We start from the raw sequence: 16,921 nt of genomic DNA on the forward strand, positions 1-16,921 counted from the left end.
AAAAGAGGTACTTTCCATGGGTAAACAAATTATTTGAATTTTTCTTTCCTGTATAGAAGTTAAAATTCTGGGTGCGTTTTAAGAGCAAGCATTCAAATGGTTTGTTCAGAGACTGGAGGGTGTGTAACAACAGCTTTCAGGAACTTTAACATGTGGGAAGTACTGGAAAGGGGTCACTGTGGGAAATTTTTGTGTATTAAATAGCACTTCCTGATCACAGAAAGATAGCAAGACAGCTGATACAGAGATGTACAGGACGTACTTCTGTCCTGTATCCCCGAAAGCCATGAGATGGTCCAGTTTTACTGTGACGTTGGGGGTCTTTGTCTAGGTAACTTCACATCCAGAAAAGAAATCAGACTCCAGCTGGGCTAAGATTTCCCCTGGCTTCATGCCCAGGTAGATAATATTGCAAATTCTCTCTTATCCTTCCTGTAACACCACACGGTTTTTACTCTAGCTGTCCCTGGAAGAGGCATGGCCAGCTGTCACATCGTCAGATTCATCTGTCAGTTGTTAAGTGGACTGGTACTCTGTGACCTGTGCCAGGCACTATACCAGGTGGTTTACATGTCTTTTTCTTTAGTTTTTCTGGGGATAGATCTTCATTTTTTTTCATACAGCATAGTAAGGCTCAGATCTCTATAAAGTCCATAAATTGCCCCCATTCTTATAGAAGTCAGTAAATTAACAAGGATTCAAATTTCCATTTTTCTGACCTGAACACCTCTCAACTTTCTAGAAATTCAGTTAAAAACAATAGCCCAAATCTAGGCTTGAGCACTCTCTGTTTTTTCTTTGGTAAAGCTCACAGAATGCCTATGTGGTTTAGTCACAGTGGAAACCTGAGCAAGTGTACCTAGGGAATTGAGCCTTTTTTTTTTTTTTTTAAAAAAATTAGTTCCGGCTTGCAGTAAAGGTCAGAGACAAAGTGGTTGAAATGGACTTCACAGGACCAATGACTATTTTTTTTTTTTTTTTTGCTTACCACACCATATCAGTTACTAAGCATGTGTATTCACTCTTCTACCCTTTGTAGATTTCAAACTCTGCAAAAGCAAGAAAAAAACCCTCTCATGGTTATAGTGAAACCACTTCTCATGTAAATGAAAACACATGTAATGTTTTCCCTGGAGACCCTGATCATTATCGGTGGCAACACTCGTCTCTGGGCATCATCATTTTTTCTTATCACAGTTGTTTAACGTTAACTTGTGGATAAAACTATGAACTTACATGCCGCCAACAACTCTCCATGTAAGAGGGAATAAAATGATCTACAAGGAAATGCATTCCTACAACAATGAGCAAGGCTTCTTTGCAACTCACCATAAGTTTTAATTAGGATGTATTCTTTGTATGTTTCTTCAGTCTCATGCTCTCCCAACTGATCTATTTCGGTGGTTGTTTCTTTGTATGTTTCTTATTCCATTGCCAATTCTGCCTCAGCTCTCTATCTACTGGGCTAGGGGCTATAGACACAAGGCAATTCAAATCTTAATTAATGAAGGGCATGAAGGAGGACTTTGCTGAACTCACCGTCTTCCTATCAGCTTTTACTGCTTGGGACAAAAATGCCATCCCTTAGACATTCTATGTTTGAGGAATAGTCTCTCATTTTAACGGGGACTCAATTTCCCTTTGATAACCTAAGATTTCCAGTCACTGTGGTAACCCCCCTTTTGTTCTATTTATACAGGGACATAAGCAACCCGAAATGATCAAAGGGAAGTCTTTAGCTACGAGAACATATTTATCATGTTTGAATAATTTTGGGAACCTCAAATTTCCAAAGATAGAGAATGATGATTGAAAAGGTAACAATAAAACCCCTTTCAGTGACTTGGTAGATGGAATTTTCAGAGATACTATAACCATTTTCATTCTTTGGATCTCTGTGTCCTGTCTACAAAGACTTTGCACCCAATATAGTTTGTATTTCAGAGCAAATCATTGTATCAGGACAACAATGTACCACTTTCCATCTACCCTGTAAGTCTGTCTGTCACTTAGTCATGTAGTGTCTTGACAAGAGCAGGGAGTCCTTGGAATGCCTTTATTCTTGAGCCTGGTCATGAGGTTCATGCTGAGAAGCAATAGTGCTTGAACACTGTGACTATGGATAAAACAGCCTGTGTTTCATTCAGAAACAGAAGGAATGTTCTTATCCAACTTTACTCTTATCCACTGAGCACAGTCTCTACTTTCTTAAATGGTAGGGTATTTCCTTCTCACAGAATCAGCCTGGCCATTTTGGGGTGCGATACACAATTGGGATTTCAGGTTTGTTTCTGTTAAGGTGACCTGGACATTCAGCAAGCAATATGTACTCCAGCTCAGTGACAATAGGTCAGCCTTGCTGAGAGGGACTTCCCTTTAGTCATGTGTTTCTCCATCCCTGCCTCTACAGCCAACTTATGCATGGTCCTCTGAAGTTCAAAATGGAGTTTGTGGGGTGGAGACTGACAGGTCCCTCTACCATGGGTCCCTTTTTCTATTGATTAGGTTTCATGAAGTTAAAAGGAATTGGTTTATTCCACTCAGTACCTAATGTTACCTGTGGTCTGACCTAGCCAATATTTTCCAAAGGAAAACAGCCGCATCCTGATGGAATCATGTACACTGCTGCCCCCTACTGTCATGGAGCTTTTTATCACATGCAGAACTTTTCCTGGAGGGCAGAATTCCCTCAATGATAATTTATTTTGAGTGGATGTTTAGATATAATCTGCATGCCAAGGCATACTTAAGAGTTAAAGAATTTTGCTATAGAGGGGGATAGCTGAAGTAAGACTTTCTACAGTGTACTGCATGTATGGCATCATCTCTTACAGTCCCAGGAAGCAGGAAGCAGGAAGCAGGAAGCAGGAAGCAGGAAGCAGGAAACATTATTATCATCCTCACATTAAGTGGAAGCAACTGACCTTTGAAAGTGACTGTGCTTATACACTACAGAATTGAAACTCAAATACCAAATTCTTTTGATTCATATGTGTCCCTCCCGATGTTCATGCTGCCTTCCCAAGGAGGCGTTTCCTAATAGCAGAGGCTTAGCTCTCTGCAATTCCAGCCCAGTCACACATCACAACATTTCCCACACTTGTCTTAAAAGCAGCTTGAAAGAAAACACAGGTGCTTTTTTTCACTTTTATAAGGAGGTTTAGTGCTAACGAACCCATTTATACTGAGAATGCACCCGCTGAGCATCTCAGTTTAGCCACATAGTATCTTGTTGAGTGTTGGTGCTTGCTCTGTGTGGTTCATTGATTCCAGGACAGAAAGCCAGAATAAAGATTAAAATTCTAAAGGAAGTGTATTATTTCTACTGGGTATGAATTGCTTTCACACCATCACAAAGTCAACAAATTGAAAAATTCTACGTGAGAGACCTGCACACTGGAGTGCTGTGGTATACGGCCTAAATGAGGCAGTGTGTGTGTGTGTGTGTGTGTGTGTGTGTGTGTGTGTGTGTGTGTTTGCCCGTGCACCCCCCCCCCCACACAGGAGGGGGTAGAGGCAAACAAAAGAAAAGAATGAAATTGGTTGGTAGACAGAAAAGAAACAGAAATTTACATGTAATGGAGCCTTCAACATGGAGAGACTGAGGAATCACGGGTCATACCTGAAAGCATCCAGATGTGCTTGGCTATTTGTGGTCTTGAGGAAGAAATGGCAGAGCAGGGATGCTGTGGAATACGTGACGTGCAGCCCGCACGCACGATACGCTGGGAATGAAATTGAGCTGTGCATGCCGAGAAGATGAATTAGTCTGGTAACACTTTAAGCAGCTGGGATAGGAGGAGGCTTATCAGCTGTGAGGAATGAGGAGGATGAAATCCCAGGGCAGGAAGAAGCCCTGAGTGGGATCCGAGTGCAGAATGGAATGGAAGAAAGTCATTTAGAATTGAGTAACCAAAGGTGAGGGGTTGAAAGATCTGTGCCATCAAGGTCAGGGTGAGAGGGCCAGGCTCTGGAATTGTTGCTTTCTAACCAGCAATCCACATTAAAAAATTCCCAATCCCTTACGGAACACACAGATTACATTAAGAGCACAGAATCGTAGAACTGCGAGGGAATTTTCATCTGTTTCTGACTCTGAGCCAACTTGGCACCAAGTTGTGTAACTTGGCAGCTGGTCACAGTGTGCCAGCTAGAACATTTCGGGTGCTGGGAAAGTCTCCGGGCTTCAGAGACAGCCCAAGTTAGTCAGCTTGCCGTCACTGTAATGATATCCAAGATAAAGCAATTAACAGTTTATTAGTTCTTTGGGAGTTTTGATCATAGTCACTCCTCTCCCCCAACTCTTCCCAGGTCCACCCCCCCCATCTGCTCAACTTTGTATTCTCTTTTTTTCTACATCCATTACTTCCATTTTGTGCTGCTCATGTATTCTTGGATGTGTTGACGCCCACTGGAGCATGGCTGACTTACCAAGGGCAGCACTCCTAAAGAAAACTGATTTTCCCTTTTCCAGCAGCTATCTATCCCAAACGGTTCCTTTGCTGAAGTGGGACTCCACCTCTGTCTCCCTTCTCCATCGGTTTGGTCTGGTTAGGCTTATACACTGTCACAATCTCTCTGAGAACGTATGTGTTCATTTCCACACTGCCTCCAGAGGACGCCATTTCCTTGTATTCATCCACTGCTTCTGGCTCTTAAAATCTCTCTGCCCCTTCCCCTGCAATGATTCCGAAAACCGTGAGAGGAAGGGGTGTGATATAGATGTCCCATTCAGGGCCAAGCATTCTGCAGTCTCTTATTCTCTTCACCGTAGGCAGTTATGGGTTTCTGTGTTAATAACCATGCAGTACAAATGGAAGCGTCTCTGATGAGGGCAAAGACACACATTAATGTATGGGTATAATTATAAGTCATTAGAAGCCCATTTAAGTCTGTATCTACTTATCAGAATCATAGGAGTAGATAGTTCCACAGGACCCATGACCGGCGTAGCCACAGGTTCTTGGCCTGGTGATAGCACCAGGTACAGGTTTCACCTTGTGGAACAGACCATAACTCCAATCAGAATGCAGTTATAGAATGCGGTTGGTTACTCACAAGATGTCCATGCCACTATTGCACCAGTGGGCATGTCTGGTCAGGACAGATGTTACTGTGGCTCACAGGGTTTGTGGTTGGGTAGATTGATGACCACTTTTCTTGTAGTGCATGGCATTTTTCTGAACCATGAAAGCTGGCTAGTAGGGATGAGTCTTCTAGGTCAGAGACAGCTTGACATCTCCATGTCCTGTGTCTCAAGTACACGGTGTCTTCAGCAATAGAGGAATAACATCAAGTTCTGGAGGGTAACATTAGCAATAGTTTATAATGCTCAAGGGTTTATGGGACTTCAGTGGCCAAGAACTGTGGAAGAGATAATCCATTCCTGACACCGGACTTTTAATTCTTTGTAGCCAGTAGTGTCTAGTAGGGGCATTGGTATCCTGTTAGGGTGATAACTCCATCTTAACTCTTTTTGTATATTTGTACATATACAATCAATGCAAATTTTAGAAGAGGAATCTATTTGGGATTATGGTTTTGGAAGCTTCAGTCTTGGAAGGATTAGTTCTGTTGTTGTGGGGCTGTGTTGAGGTAATACATCACAGTGGGGAATCTGTATTGGAGCCAAGCTACTCACCTTATGGCTAAGACTCAGGAGAGAGAAAGGAAGTATCTGGCACCCTCTATTCATGTCCAGAGCATACCCTACCAAAGTATGACTCATATCAAATCTGACTGAACACTGATTTCTCTGCAATGTTGTTCAGAAGTAGGTACCAGTAACAGTAACATATCCAGCTTTGCCAGCTCCTTCATGCATATTGACTGAATGACTCAGTGGATTCTTACTGTCAGTTTTGAAGCTCCAGGTAAGATCAGATGTTTTTGAGTCCTACTATGGGAGTGCAAGCAATATGGGAAGAGGTAAAATGCAATGAAATCGCATGCACACCAGTGCAAAGCAGACCCTTTACCCTGGGTCCCCGTGTAGCAAAGCCACCTCTAGTTTCCATGCAAAGCTCACCTCCCCTGCCTGGCTTGTAATGTCCACATATTATTTTCCTCTCCAATAGGAGACCAAGTCTGTCATTTATCTGCTGCTCTCAAAGAAGGCCCAATGCTGCAGACCTCTTGTTGATGCTGTAACTTTCTCAAGGAGGCTCCAAACGGATTCCACAAAGTCCAAGTGTAGATAGATGCTGCACGCCCACTCTGGCCATCCCCAGTACTGACTGAATCTACACCGTTCCTCCACAGCCTCATCTTTCCCCTCCGTCTTCTTGCCTTTCTGTGCTTCTGTCATTTTTAGAGGCTAACCTCCCCTCTACTTTTACCTTCCTGGTGACTATCACTCTCCCAGCCATGTCCATTGGCCTTTGTCAATTACTGGGATATCTGGAGCAAACTTATGTAAAGAATTCTAAGTTTTTAACCATATATTTTTGAGGGTCTCATTCCTATTTGAGAATATGAAGACAAGAACCCTGTCTGTGGTGATTTGAAGAAGAGACACTCAATTGTCTACGACATTTGAGTACTTGGTTCCCAGTTGGTGGTGTTGCTTGGTGAAACTTTAGAGGAAGTGTGGCAATGGGGTGGAATTTGAGAGTTTAAAGAATCTGGTAGTTTAGTTCTCTCTCTCCCTGTCTCTCTCTGTCTCTTCTGTCTCTCTGTCTCTGTCTCTCCCTGTCTCTCTGTCTCTCTCTGTCTCTCTGTCTCTCTCTGTCTCTCTGTCTCTCTGTCTCTCTCTCTGTCTCTCTCTCTGTCTCTCTCTCTCTCTCTCTCTCTCTCTCTCTCTCTCTCTCTCTCTCTCTCTCTCCTTCATGCTTATAATTTAAAGTGTGAGCTCCAGCCCCCATGGCTACCTACTGCCACACTTCCTCACCATGACAGCGATGGACTCCCTTTGGAATTATAAACCGCATAAATCGTCCCTTCTATAAGTTGCTTTAGTTACAACAACAGAAAAGTAACTAGTTAATACACTGACAATCAAAGAAACTTGGTATGACTATAGTACACAAAAGATCTGCCCATGCAAGACAGGGCCCAACTAGAATCACTCAGTTTTAGCCACATCAGGGAGATAGATGTATTAAACCAGTGCTGTGGACCATAAACTTCATCCTTCATGGTTGGCATCAGCAAATTTGTTTCAACTGGGATTGTAGGGCCTCCTTACTGATTATTTTTCTGTTTTGGCAAGTCTACGGAGATAGGAAATGAGCCCAGAACAAACATTTCTGAAGGATTCCCAGAGCATTTTCTTGATTCCATTCCTGGATCACATTGTGAGTCCTGAAGGCCCCAAGTAACTTGACTTGACTAGCTGGGTTGGTTTAGAGGAGTAACACTGAGGCTCCTACGTGTGTAGCTTCTGGCTGCTCAAGGATGGTTTTCACCGGATCCTCTCAGTTCATACTGCTGCATCAAAGTGTTAGGGAACAGATGGTCCACGAACCATAGAAACATAGAAATCAATCCCTCATGATTCGGAAGACAGGAAGTCTGAGCTCAGGTGAGTTCTGGTGAGTCTTTCTTCTGGGTTTTAGACTGTTATCCTCACATAGAAAGAGGATTACAGAACCCTCTGTGAACCCTATTTGTAAGAGCCTCACTCCCAGGTTCCAAGTAGTTCCCCAAACCCTGTTTCCTATACCATGCCATTTGGCTTTAATTGCAAGTGAAGCCAAAGCTAAGAGAGAGCTGAGTCTACTTAACACTCTACTTGCTCATTTCTGGTTCATCTTTCTGCTGTACACAGCTCTAATATCTTCTAGGAAAATGGCTTGGGTATTTGACAATGGTTCTGGGCTTCAAGTAGGACCCTAATATCTCTTTGTGTATAAGAGGTCCTTAAAGGAACTCGTAGGGCTTTGGACACAGAATGGAAGTAAGTGTGTGCATTTCTGAGGAATTGTTCTCATACAAAGACCGACACAAGGCCTGCTGACCTCTTTGGAGGTGCTGCCCCTCGGGAAACAGGGCTTTGACTCCAAAAGAGTGTTATAGTTTGAGTCTGAATAAGTATGTATTGAGGTGTTCAGAGGTAGCTTCTTTTGGAGATGACTGGTGACTTTAACTTCATCAATAAATTGGGCATTGATGAAGTCCCTATTTAATTGTCTATTGGGAATTAGAGGCAGCTTAAGGAATTGGGGCCTACTTCAAAGAAGTATAGAATTTAGGTGTCTCTTAATTTATCCCTTCCTCTCCCCTTGTTTACTTCCAGGCCACCATGAGGTGTGAGTAGCCTCTTCCAGCACATGCTATGCTTTTCCAAAGATAGACCCGATAATCCAAACCTTAGTTGAGTTCTTTCAGGTACTTCATCAAAGTAACAGAAAGCTGACTAAGAGAGAGTGATGCTTCCTCCTGGCCTGGGTCAAGTAAGGCATTTCAGGCAGGGCTTTCAGAACCATGTCCTCTTTGGTGTACTGTAATAACAAGTATGGGATGTTAGTGTGTCTCAGTGAAGGTAACTTTGATGACATGATTTAGACGCCGTCCACCAGCTTTCTCCACAGTGAAGTTACTTTTCCAAAAGCCATGTTTGCAAATGGCAGGTACAGAAACGATAGCATGGGTGTCTCATTTCTAGAAAGGGAAATTTTCATCTCTTCCATCTCTTCCTCTCCCTAGGTTTGAAGTTTGTAATGACTAGTAGAATGGCTGGGCAGGAAAAGACAGAGGGTCACATATGTGTCTTCCAGTTGGAGGTGTGTTGCTTGCTTCTACCGGGCTTACTCGAGTTTATTAGCAAAATTTCTTCCTTCACCTTTCTTCCCAATATTTCAAGCAAGTAGTCGAGTAGTCGTGGTTGGTTTGTCTTTCTAAAATCTTCAAGAGTACACACACACACACACACACACACACACACACACACACACACACACACACAAAGGCTTTGGAATTTGGCAGGTAATATTGGAAACTGTATGAACATTTTCTTTTCCACAATAGCAATTCTTTTTCTTTCACTCTAAAAAGAGCTAAAATAAACGAGTTGATCAGAAAAGTTACAACAGTTACAGGATCAACCCTTTCCCATGGGGTGGACTAGCGCCACCACGTGGGAACAGGCTTGCTCCTCTTGACCGCTCCCGACCCGCCGCGGAGGGGCTCGCCTAAGCCCAAACTGAAACACTTGCGCATGCGCTTCAGTGACCCACTGCTGTTTGTCCGTTTCCATGGCTACGAAGCCCATCAGTGTGGGAGAGGAAGAAAATGAAACTCAAGAGCCTCTTGCTTCGGTATTACCCACCAGGTACGGAGTTCCCGCGTGTGGCCCCTGGGTTCGCTGCCTGGGATGGTCTGGAACGAAGAAGGGGGCGGGAACTTGGGGAGGGGCATGGAGGTCCTGCTTCTGTGACCCAGAGGGACAGGAAGCCGGAGCTCTGCAGTCCGGGCCTCCTATTCTTTCATACGCTAACCGCTGTTCCTCAAAGTCCTTTAAGTGACTCTCTGAGGAAGTTATTAAACTTTTTATTAAAAAGCTTTCTAGTAACTCATGAGTCTGAGTCGGGGTGGGGAGGGGGCTGGAAGGGTAATGAATAGTGACCTCCTGGGATAGTGTTTTCTGGAACCATCTGTTATTTTAAACTCTTAATGACCAAGTCTAAGTGAAGGAAGCATGAAAAGAAAAAGAATGCACACTCAACCAAGCTTGTTACCTTTGTTACACACTCTGGTCTACATCATCAAGAAATCACTTTATGAACCACCTACAACTTACAGGCTCTGTGACCCTCACCATATGAGTTTAAAGAAGGCCCTTGATTCTGATGTGGTGATTATGAAATAAGTCCGCAAAGTGTTGCTGTTTTAGAGTAGGATATACTTTTCTGGTAGTCACATGTTATATGTTGAGAGGACCATCAGGGAGTAAATGAAATACAACTTGTTGTGGTCAAAATAGGAGGAACCCCAGCATGGTGGCACACGCCCTTAATCCCAGCTCTCAGGAAACACAGGCAGATGGATCTCTGTAAGTTCAAGGCCAGCCTGGTCTACAGAGTGAATTCCAGAACAGTTAGGGCCATTACACAGAGAAACCTTGTCTGGAAAAACAAACCAACCGAACAAAAACCAAAACAACAACATCAACAACAAATAGGAGGACAACTCCCAGCCTTTACCTAGGAAATCAAATTAAAAATAAAAAGAGCCAGGGACAGAGCCGGTGGGTAAAGCTACCTGTGGCCAAGCCTGGCGATCTGAGTCCAGTCTAATGTGACTGAAGGAGGGACTGCCTCCCTGAAGTGCTTCTGTGACCCCCATGTGCACTGTAGAATGTATGCATGTTTTCATGTGCTCATTCGCATGCACACACGTAACATAAACAATGCATGTGGATGAAATGGCAAATAAAATGAAATACGTAAAAGAAAGTCCTCAAAACTTGGCTCAGGATAACTGCTAACCACACCTGCTCAATGACCCATTTGGGTAAAGAAACTGCAGGCTTGGCAGAGGAGAGCTAATTCCCTGTAGCAGTTTAACCAAGACAGCTTTATGGATGTGGACTCCGGAGAATTTCGGGAACAGATGTCTCATTTTTCTCAGCAATGCAGCCAGCATTTCAGTTCATAATTCTAACCAAAGTATCTAATAGTATCATTATTCCTTTCTGTGAGGCCACCCTGATTTCGTTGTTCTTACACTTTGTCCACTGTCAGCAGCTAATATCATCACCTGTCTCTGTTTTCCTTGCCCAGGTTTTTTCCCCCAAAGAAGCCACATGACCATCCTTTATTTGTCCTTGACACCTCTCATTGCCCCTTCCTGTCCACTCTTTTCCATCTAGCAACAGACTGTATCAATCACCTCTACGTCCATCCTTCAGTTCACCTATCTTTAGCATCACACAATTTTCTTGACTCAGCAAGCTTTCTGTCTATTAATATAGCCCGACTCTTGACTCAGGCATCTGCCATCTCTTGTTGGGACGGCAGTGTCTTGTCAACTGGCTTCTTGGTTTTCATTCTCATCTACTTTTTGCCAGTGGAATCTGAACCAGACATCTCCAATAGTCTCTCACTATGTGTCTGTTAGGCCTAAAATAAAACATGCAATCTGAAAGAATTGGCTCAGCTGGCTCTGTTCATTTCTAGAACTTTACTCTCTGTCCTCTCTATACTTTAGGCCTCTGAACTATTCTTCCAAAAGGCCTGTCACTCACTGTCTCCTCCCTGGACAAAGTTTCCCCTAGACCTCACAATGGCTAACCCTTTTTCTTTACATCATTTCAGCTAGTGCCTCGGATGCAGAGAAGCCTTCTGTCTCTATATCAAAAGAACCTTTACTGACTTACTCTACACTGTTTTTTATTTTTGTTATATTTACCATCACATGACACAATCGAGAGTCATCTGGGAAGAGGGAACTTCAGTTCCGTAATTGCCTCCACCAGACTGGCTTATAAACAGTCCATGAGGCTTTTTCTTAGTTAATTATTGATGTAGGAGGACCTGGGTCATTATGGGTGGTCCCATCCCTAGGAAGGCGGTCCTGGGATGTATAAATAGCAGGCTGAACAAGCCATGGGAAGGAAGCCAGCAGGCAGTGTTCCTCCATGGTTCTTGCCTTTGTTCTTGCTTGAGTTCCTGCCCTGACTTCCTTCCTTGACAGACTGTACTAGGTATGTGTAATCCAAATAAATCCTCTCCCGCTCCAGAGTTGCTTCTGCAACAGGAATCAAACTAGAAGAGTCTCATAAATGCTTGCCCCACTTGATCCCTTTGCTTTGGAACTCGGGTTAGGGATGTGGGCTGTGAGACGTGGACAGTCAGTTATCAGCACATCAGACCTTTTCCGTGGGGCAAGCTGATTGGATATGCCAAGTTGTCAGTCAGTAGCACTTAGCTCACACTTTGGGGGGATTCTCCATTTGCCAGTATGATGGCCTTCTCCCTTCAGTGTAAGCCTACTTTGAGCCACATGTCCTTCAATCTCTGCTTTCTTTCTTTAGCTAGTTTCCTGTTTTCATTGTTTAAGGCAGGGTTTCTTTTGTTTTATGTGCATTGGTGTGAAGGTGTCAGATCCCTTGGAAATAGAGTCAATGACAGTCGTGAGCTGCCATGTGGCTGCTGGGAACTGAACCTGTGTCCTCTGTAAGAGTAGCCAGTAATCTTAAATGCTGAGACATCTCTTCAGGCCTGTTTTCACTGTTATTGCACCCTAAAGCCTGTCTTTTTCAGGATTTCCACTGACCTCCGTGTATCTGAAGCCACTGGCTATGTCACAGCAGGCAGCGGCACTGGACTCCATGTCTACTCCATCTGGCTTCTAAGACGGCCACTCTGTCATTCTTCCACCTCACCACTACTCCTTGCTCTGTCCTGTTGGCTCCTCTGCTCTCTTAGTTTGGAATGCCCCAGACCTCTGACCTGAAACTTCTCTTATCTATTTGTACTCATTTGCTGGGCAGCCTCTGAGTACTCCAGAGTACATGACAAAGATTTGATCTCATTCTTATTTCCCCTCTTTCTCACTTTGTATCTTGTTCAATGAGTAATTCTGTCAGTTCACTCTTTCTCTCCTCATCCATTCATTCACCAATCCATCCATCTCTCTTTGTCCTTTCATCCATCCATCATCCATCTGATATAACATTAATCAAGTATTACCAGTTACCAGAAACCTGATTCCACCTTCATTTCATTACATTAGTTTTCTCGATTACTATAGCTTCCACCTTGCCCCATCTCAACAGAGCAACCTGATGACTCTGTTGAAGTGCCCATCTGAAGAAGTCAGTCTGCTACTCAAGCTCCCTACACACCTTTGTTCATTTTAAATCTCAAAGGGTCACCCTGTCCAGCCTCCTGCAGGATCTTATCCTTCTGCCACTCTGACCCTGATATTTTCTTTGTCTTTCTTTAGCAACACCACTCTTTTCTGTGTGTGTCGGACCAGCTTTGCACGGTCCTACTAAGTGTCCCTGAGGTTGATACTACTTCCTGGGATGGTTTTTCTGTGGTTATTTGCATTGAAGGTGTTCCTAACTCTTAGTACTTTTCTCAAAGGTGTATTGAATGAAGTCCAGATAGCTTCTCATTCTAAAAGCTCCATCTTCTCAAGGTAGTTCCCAGCCCTCTTCTATCTCAGGGCTATGTCAGTATAATAAACTATCCCTCTTACTAGTTTTTCTTGCTTAACTTTCCCCACAAGAGAAGAGTTCTATGAGGGACTTTGGCTGCTTTGTTTATCACCTATTTTCAGCAGGTACATAGAGTTTGTGCATAAAATATCCACTCACATGTGTTGAATAAGCAAGCTTGATGAAACCACAGTCAAGAATGATGCTGGAACTTCTGCTGAAGTAAGAATAGATCTCTGATCTCTGATGATTCAGCTCTGACAGCCACCATTCTAACAGGAGTCAGACAGGCTGCAGACTCCAGCTTGCCACTCATGACTTAGTGATTATTTTTCTAGTGAGGCCATATTACTTTGCACAATTAGATATTTGATTTCTAAATTCCAATCTTTGGGGTGCTATCTTTATATGCAAGTTTCCCAGACACTACTGAATAGCAAGTGGGTGTTTTACGAACATTATCATATGGGAAAAAATGCTTGACATGCAATGTTCCCTGTACAGCCTTTATTGCGTCTATATAGAGAACAATTTTGTTTTGCCTTCTAAGGCTGTCGTTTCAATCTACCCACTTAAAGTCTGAGACATCTTTCTGTTAGCATCTATTTAATCAATGCTGTCCCTACCTAAATACCTGGTGAATAAATGAACACAGCAGGTTGTAGCTGGCCCTACACAAACCCTTTTCCCTCCTAGGTCACGTTCATTAGTTCATTACCCCAAAGGTCTTGGGTTTTTGAAGCATAGGTGCTCACTGAGCTTTTCCACCAATTCAATTATGACAGTCTTTGTCTCTTTTGTTGTTTGTATTCAGTTCCTTGCTCTTTGGTTAGGAATTAAATTAAACTGGTTCTGATTCCCAGCACTTCAAAAGTTTCTGCTGTTCCAAGTAAAGAATACTAGTATTTCTTGATACTGTATGAGGGTAGAGACTTCTTTCCGTAATGTTTTCAGAATTGAGCTTATTGCATAGTAACTGATGATCAACAGAAGGTGACAAATATTGAGAGGTGGAAACAAATCACCCAAGAGAGATGTACACCATCAGTACCTTTGTCTGCTTGCGTGTATTCTCTGTAGCTCATGCCACAATCTTCGACTCCAGCTGTAGCCCAGTAGTTGTGGAAAGGATGAACACACTGCCTTGACATTTTATCACACGGACACAGCCAAATGTGCCTGTTTGAGATTTTGTACTTTATTTTCTAGACCTTGTTGTATAACAATTTAATTGATTTTTTTAGTAGCCAGCTTCAGGGCTTTGGACAGTACTCACTTTGATAGAAACAAGAAAGGTAGTGAATGGAAAAAAAAAGCTGACCAGACTTGTAATTAAAGTTTGTTTGATAATTTAAAAATGAATTTTTAGGATATTAGGTTATGTAATTTGGGTATCAACTTCTATTTTTTTCCAATCTTTAAGACACAGATTATCTTATTACATATTCATCCCTTATAACAGTGGTTCTCAACCTTCCTAACACTGTGATCCCTTAATACAGTTCCTCATGTTGGGGTAACAAAACCACAAAATTATTTTTGCTGTTATTTCATAACTGTAATTTTGCTGCTGTTTTGAATCACAATGTAAATATCTGATATTCAGGATATCCAATATGCACCCCCTGTGTGAAGGTTGTTCCAACCCCAGAGGGGTTGTGACCCACAGGCTGACAACCTCTGCCTTAGATCACTTACTAGAAAATATTGAGTGCTCGCTTTCCTCAATAATAGTAACAAGTCCATTTATGTGTGATGTAAAATCCTACAGTCACAGAAAAGGAAAATCATTTTAATGATTAACACTGCCTCCCATTTAGGTTGGCTTTATATAGTTTAAAATGCTGTATCTTATTTGGGCCCTCATTGCTTAAGAGTTTATATTCTAACATTGTTAACCCCTGTCATGTCTTTTCACTTTTCTCCAGTTTTTAAAGTTTTCTTATACTTTAAAAAAAATCTATGGGAATATTTAGTTAGGTACACATCTTAAGAAAAAGATTAAAGAAAAGAACTAAGATTGCATTAATCCTCTGGAGGATGATCCCATGATAAAGTCACTTCATACAGCTGTGTGAGCTTCATTGTTTGGGCCTGCTAACACTGCATGTCACTAGGACTCGCCGTCTTCATTAATCTAGGAAAATCATATTTTCCCCTTAGTAATGAGGCAGAGACTCTCTTATTTTGTATATTTACTCATTATTGCCTGCCTCCCCTCCCCCCAGATTTAGAACTCTTCATATTGAACTTCCTGTTGAAATGTTGAATGTTTTCACTGATCATAATTTGTTCTTAATGTCATCAACTCTTTACTGTGTAGGAGCTTAAAATGAACTGTAGAAGTCTCTTGAAAACTTCACCTTTACCAATTGATTTTCACAGACTTAAAAGACTGAATTCAAGCACTGGAATATAAATAAGTCCTATTATTCAAACTGCTTCATATTTTATTGCAAATATTATCTCTAACTGACTTGTAATATGTTTTTGTATGTGTGTGGCAGATATTTATGTTAGTTTTTAAATCAAACTGATTTTTTGCATCATTGCTTGTTAAATAACACATTGTTTACCCATTGATTCTGTATGTTCCCTTAACCTTTCTTTGAAATGTCAAGGAGTAGTTAATTCTATAACCGTGATTTATTTTGTATCATATTATACTTCATTGTCTTATAGTTTATTATTCTCCATAGTGGAACAAACAATATTTTAACTTCCAAATAGGAAAATTTCATGGTATCAGTTTCATACATTTATTTGATATCTTGACAATATTGACCTTTGTCTTTCAAAATTACATCTCTCCATTGCCATTGGGGCTGTCATTTAATGGTTCAGATATATCTTGTATATTTCATATTGATTTTGTATTCAGGCACCCAGAAGTTCCCTTTGTAATTGTAAATGGGATTTTTCTATTAATTGCATCTTCATTTGTTAAAATATATGCATAAAATGTATCCAATTTCAACCTTAGATCTTTAAATTGCCACTTTTAACTCCCTTGAATTTATTTCTAGATCGAAGTGTATTTAATTACATTCTTAAAAGATTTTAAAAGTGTGACGGACCCAAATAAAAGCTAGGGATGCAAAGGGTAGGGAAGCAGGGTGTGCATCTGGGAGGAGTTGGAGAGTGGTGGGAATATGTCAAAATGCATTCTCTGGAACCCTCAAAGGACTAACAAAATGAGAAAAATGTTGTATTATCTACATTTTGCTGAAGTTTCAATGTGCCAAAGGCTGTCTGTTTTCATCCTCAATAAACAAGAATTTTCTTCAGAACTTTTTCTGGTTCTTGGTTATTTTGCAACTATACAACCAGATTCTGGCTCCAGACCTTCACTACAATTCTCTCCTATGAAGACAAACTATGTCAAGACAAACTATGCAAAAGCACCAGAAGTCCAGTCATTCTCCTGTGTGGGAAGACTCTGGGTAGCTCTAGCAGCCATCAAAAGCATTCTGAATGCTTTTCTTATTCTAAAGCAGTAAACTTCAGTTTTGCCAAGTAAAGTGTCACAAGACTGTATTGAGATGAATTCCTTCCAAGATTGTGACACCAAGAGACCCCAGAGGAGGAGCAGGGCTGGGGGAAGAGCCTTGCTTGTTTAATGTGGGGGCAGGCTACCAGAATGTCTGGAATTCAAGAAGCCTATTGTGGGGAGCTATAATTAATGTTTACAATTATAATTAATGATTAGCTTACTGATAACATGGCTGTGAGCACCAATAAAAGAAAGATTGATAGGCAGGCAGATGAAGTGAGAAGAATACTTGGGCATAGATTGAGATTAAATGGAACAAAGCC

This window comes from Cricetulus griseus, chromosome 2 (assembly GCF_003668045.3).
Source record: "Cricetulus griseus strain 17A/GY chromosome 2, alternate assembly CriGri-PICRH-1.0, whole genome shotgun sequence".
NCBI classification, from domain to species: Eukaryota; Metazoa; Chordata; class Mammalia; order Rodentia; family Cricetidae; genus Cricetulus; species Cricetulus griseus.